Here is a 5827-nt window from a genome sequence, read left to right as displayed (position 1 = left end):
TATCTTTCTGTGATTTGATCGCTAGAGGAAAAAATAAAAAAATCCACATGCACAAGGGGCGCCTGGGTGGCTCAGTAGGTTAAATGTCTGCCTTTGGTTCAGGTCATGATCCCCCAAGTCCTGGGATGGAGACTTGTGTTGGCTTCCCTGCTCGGTGGGTGGGGAGCCTGCTTCTCTCTCTGCCTGCTCTCCCCTGCTTGTACTCTCTCTCTTTGTCAAATAAATAATTTTTTTGGAAGATTTTATTTATTTACTTGACAGAGATAGCAAGAGGGAACACAAGCAGGGAGAATGGGAGAGGGAGCAGCAGTCTTTTGGTTGAGCAAGGAGCCTGATGCTGGGGGGTGGGGTGGGGGGACCTTGATCCCAGGACCCCAGGATCATGACCTGAGCTGAAGGCAGACGCTTAAGAACCTCATAAGCCACCCAGGCACCTCAATAAATAAAATCTTTTTAAAAAATCCAAACGCTTTAGTTTTAAGTTAGTAATGACGACAGTGACTTGATTTAGGCCTTTTTCTCTCTTAGCCTTTAGAGAATTTTCACTGAAAGAGACTGGAAATAGGGATGCTGTCCTCTGTCTTGAAGCATCTACTAAGAGTCTTTGACCTTCTTGCCCAGGACAGGCCGTGGGCCCACAGGTACAGGTGGTTTGTTTATTTTGGGTGGTTTTAGCAGCCCCTGAAGACCACCACTAAAGTCTTTCAAAGAATTCCTTCATCAGAGAAGAATTTCCCTTTATACAGAGACAGTTGAGCGACCGGAAATACAAACAGCTGGTACAAGGGCTAGCATTTTAGTTCCGATGCTCTCAAATGATTATAGCAATAATCGCGGCTCGGATAAACCTCATTGGCTACGATACTGCCACTGCGCAAAATGAGCATACCCCCGCTTTAAAGTGAGTGAGTTTTAATTAGCTTAAAGTAGGAGAACACAAAGGTACTAAAAAAATCTAAGGGGTGGGGAGTTGAGGAAAGGATGTAGCCATTTTACTAAGCCATTTGGGTTTGAACTAGCTCTAGTTGTTGTTTTTCCAAAGTGTTGCCTCTGGCTATTCTGGAAAAGATAATGTGGCAACTGAAGACAATCATTCATGTCATTATGTTTTACTGAGCAAAAATACTTCTTTTTTTTTTTTTTTTTTTTTTTTTCCCAATTTATTTATTTTCAGAAAAACAGTATTCATTATTTTTTCACCACACCCAGTGCTCCATGCAAGCTGTGCCCTCTATAATACCCACCACCTGGTACCCCAACCTCCCACCCCCCCGCCACTTCAAACCCCTCAGACTGTTTTTCAGAGTCCATAGTCTCTCATGGTTCACCTCCCCTTCCAATTTACCCAAATTCCCTACTACTCTCTAACACCCCTTGTCCTCCATGCTATTGGTTATGCTCCACAAATGAGTGAAACCATATGATAATTGACTCTCTCTGCTTGACTGATTTCACTCAGCATAATCTCTTCCAGTCCCGTCCATGTTGCTACAAAAGTTGGATATTCGTCCTTTCTGATGGAGGCATAATACTCCATAGTGTATATGGACCACATCTTCCTTATCCATTCATCCGTTGAAGGGCATCTTGGTTCTTTCCATAGTTTGGCGACTGTGGCCATTGCTGCTATAAACATTGGGGTACAGATGGCCCTTCTTTTCACGACATCTGTATCTTTGGGGTAAATACCCAGGAGTGCAATTGCAGGGTCGTAGGGAAGCTCTATTTTTAATTTCTTGAGGAATCTCCACACTGTTCTCCAAAGAGGCTGCACCAACTTGCATTCCCACCAACAGTGGAAGAGGGTTCCCCTTTCTCCACATCCTCTCCAACACATGTTGTTTCCTGTTTTGTTAATTTTGGCCATTCTAACTGGTGTAAGGTGATATCTCAATGTGGTTTTAATTTGAATCTCCCTGAGGGCTAATGATGATGAGCATTTTTTCATGTGTCTGATAGCCATTTGTATTTCTTGATTGGAGAAGTGTCTGTTCATATCTTCTGCCCATTTTTTGATGTGTTTGTCTGTTTCGTGTGGGTTGAGTTTGAGGAGTTCATTATAGATCCTGGATATCAACCTTTTGTCTGTACTGTCATTTGCAAATATCTTCTCCCATTCCGTGGGTTGCCTCTTTGTTTTTTTGACTGTTTCCTTTGCTGTGCAGAAGCTTTTGATTTTGATGAAGTCCCAGAAGTCTATTTTCGCTTTTGTTTCCTTTGCCTTTGGAGACGTATCTTGAAAGAAGTTGCTGTGGCTGATATCGAAGAGATTACTGCCTATGTTCTCCTCTAAGATTCTGATAGATTCCTGTCTCACGTTGAGGTCTTTTATCCATTTTGAGTTGATCTTTGTGTACGGTGTAAGAGAATGGTCGAGTTTCATTCTTCTACATATAGCTGTCCAGCTTTCCCAGCACCATTTATTGAAGAGACTGTCTTTTTTCCACTGTATATTTTTTCCTGTTTTGTCGAAGATTAATTGACCATAGAGTTGAGGGTCCATATCAGGGCTCTCTACTCTGTTCCACTGGTCTATGTGTCTGTTTTTATGCCAGTACCATGCTGTCTTGGTGATCACAGCTTTGTAATAAAGCTTGAAATCAGGTAAGGTGATGCCGCCAGCTTTATTTTTGTTTTTTAACGTTTCCTTAGCGATTCGGGGTCTCTTCTGATTCCATACAAATTTTTGGATTATTTGCTCCAGCTCTTTGAAGAATGCCGGTGGAATTTTGATCGGAATGGCATTAAAAGTATAGATTGCTCTAGGCAGTATAGACATTTTAACGATGTTTATTCTTCCGATCCAAGAGCATGGAATGGTCTTCCATCTTTTTGTGTCTTCTTCAATTTCTTTCATGAGTGTTCTATAGTTCCTCAAGTATAGATCCTTTACCTCTTTAGTTAGGTTTATTCCCAGGTATCTTATGGTTCTTGGTGCTATAGTAAATGGAATCGATTCTCTAATTTCCCTTTCTGTATTTTCATTGTTAGTGTATAAGAAAGCCACTGATTTCTGCACATTGACTTTGTATCCTGCCACGCTGCTGAATTGCTGTATGAGTTCTAGTAGTTTGGGGGTGGAGTCTTTTGGGTTTTCCATATAAAGAATCATGTCATCTGCGAAGAGAGAGAGTTTGACTTCTTCATTACCAATTTGGATACCTTTTATTTCTCTCTGTTGTCTGATTGCTGTTGCTAGGACTTCTAATACTATGTTGAACAAGAGTGGTGAAAGTGGGCATCCTTGTCTTGTTCCTGATCTCAACGGGAAGGCTGCAAGCTTTTTCCCATTGAGGATGATATTTGCTGTGGGTCTTTCATAGATAGATTTGATGAGGTTCAGGAATGTTCCCTCTATCCCTATACTTTGAAGCGTTTTAATCAGGAACGGATGTTGGATTTTGTCAAATGCTTTTTCTGCATCAATTGAGAGGACCATGTGGTTCTTCTCTCTTCTCATATTAATTTGTTGTATCACATTGATTGATTTACGAATGTTGAACCATCCTTGTAGCCCAGGGATGAATCCCACCTGATCATGGTGGATAATCTTTTTAATGTGTTGTTGGATCCTGTTGGCTAGGATCTTGTTGAGAATCTTAGCATCCATATTCATCAGTGATATTGGTCTGAAATTCTCCTTTTTGGTATGGTCCTTGCCTGGTTTGGGGATCAGGGTAATGCTGGCTTCATAGAAAGAGTCTGGAAGTTTTCCTTCTGCTTCAATTTTTTGAAACAGCTTCAGGAGAATAGGTGTTATTTCTTCTTGGAAGGTTTGGTAGAATTCCCCAGGGAATCCGTCAGGTCCTGGGCTCTTGTTTTTTGGGAGATTTTTGATCACTGCTTCAATCTCGTTATTAGATATCGGTCTATTCAGGTTGTCGATTTCTTCCTGGTTCAATTTTGGTAGTTTATATTTTTCCAGGAATGCATCCATTTCATCTAGGTTGCTAAGCTTATTGGCATATAACTGTTCGTAGTAACTTCTGATGATTGTTTCTACTTCCTTGGTGTTAGTTGTGATCTCTCCCCTTTCATTCATAATTTTATGAATTTGGGATTTCTCTCTTTTCTTTTGGATTAGTGTAGCCAGTGGCTTATCGATCTTATTGATTCTTTCAAAAAACCAGCTTCTAGTTTCATTGATACGTTCTACTGTATCTCTGGTTTCTCCCTCATTGATCTCAGCTCTAATCTTGATGATTTCCCTTCTTATGTGTGGAGTTGGTTTGATTTGTTGTTGATCCTCCAGTTCTTTAAGGTGTAGAGACAGCTGGTGTGTTCTGGATTTTTCAATTTTTTTGAGCAAGGCTTGGATGGCTATATATTTTCCCCTTAGGACCGCCTTTGCTGTATCCCATAGGTTTTGGACCGAAGTGTCTTCATTCTCATTGGTTTCCATGAATTGTTTCAGTTCTTCTTTGATCTCCTGGTTGATCCAAGCATTCTTAAGCAAGGTGGTCTTTAGCTTCCAGGTGTTTGAGTTCCTTCGGAACTTTTCCTTGTGATTGAGCTCCAGTTTCAAAGCATTGTGATCTGAGAATATGCAGGGAATAATCTCAGTCTTTTGGTATCGGCTGAGTCCTGATTTGTGACCCAGTATGTGGTCTATTCTGGAGAAGGTTCCGTGTGCACTTGAGAAGAATGAGTATTCTGCTGTTTTAGGGTGGAATGTTCTGTATATATCTATGAGGTCCATCTGGTCCAATGTGTCGTTCAATGCTCTTGTTTCTTTATTGATTTTCTGCTTCGATGATCTGTCTAATTCTGAAAGAGGCGTGTTAAGATCACCTACGATTAGTGTATTCATATCAATATGACTCTTTATCTTGATTAACAGTTTTCTTAAGTAATTGGCTGCTCCCATATTGGGAGCATAGATATTTACAATTGTTAGATCATCTTGGTGGATAGTCCCTTTAAGGATTATGTAGTGTCCTTCTGTATCTCTGACTACAGTCTTTAGTTTGAAGTCTAATTTATCTGATATGAGAATCGCTACCCCAGCCTTCTTTTGAGTCCCATTGGCATGAAAGATGCTTCTCCACCCCTTCACTTTCAGTCTGCGTGTATCTTTAGGTTCAAAATGGGTCTCTTGTAGACAGCATATGGATGGGTCCTGTCGTTTTATCCAATCTGCAACCCTGTGCCGTTTTATGGGTGCATTTAGGCCATTCACATTGAGAGTGATTATTGATAGATACGTTTTTATTGACATCGAGTTACCTTTGAAGTACTGAGCAAAAATACTTCTAACTAGAGTATTAATGGGATACTAACGCATTGTGTCTTAAACTTTAATGAGGGAGCAGAGTATGAGTGTCTTGCTTGAACTGCTACATTCGATGTTTTTCATGTTCATTTACTCTACGGGGCTTCCAGCCTACTCACCTTATGCAACTACAATCACACAAGATACATACTCTCTGTTTCTTTCAAGTGCATAACTCTCTTTGTCAAAAAGACATATATGATTCTGAGTTCTGTATGAAAGGGCAGCATAGATTTGGGAAAAAAGTAGAAAATCAAAAACAATTAAAACCCGAATTGAAAAGAGGTCTAGTTTTATTAAGATGTGTATTTCATTTTTTTTAGAAAGAAAATATAACTAATAAAATAGAAGTACATTTTTCTCTAGGGAAGCAGTTGAAAATTCTAGAAATTTATTTCTGCAGTTAATTCCTTATCCCAAATTATTGTTACACACTTGGCTATGGAGGCTTTGCATTTCGATCAACGAGGATTTACTTTTCTTTAGAGAATAGCTAACACACTTCACTGCCCCAGTAACCTTCCCATGACATTCTCCCACACAAAATATTGTAGA

The 5827-nt window shown here is 40.0% G+C and overlaps 1 pseudogene; it reads right to left on the bottom strand.

Annotated features, from left to right (window-relative positions):
* Positions 1 to 692: 692 nt before the first annotated feature.
* LOC122892765 lies at positions 693 to 882 on the bottom strand (annotated as a pseudogene).
* Positions 883 to 5827: the final 4945 nt, after the last annotated feature.

This window comes from Neovison vison, chromosome 12, assembly GCF_020171115.1.
Source record: "Neovison vison isolate M4711 chromosome 12, ASM_NN_V1, whole genome shotgun sequence".
Lineage (NCBI taxonomy): Eukaryota > Metazoa > Chordata > Mammalia > Carnivora > Mustelidae > Neogale > Neogale vison.
Note: the sequence above shows the minus strand (reverse complement) of the source record. Positions and strands in the feature narration are given on the sequence as shown.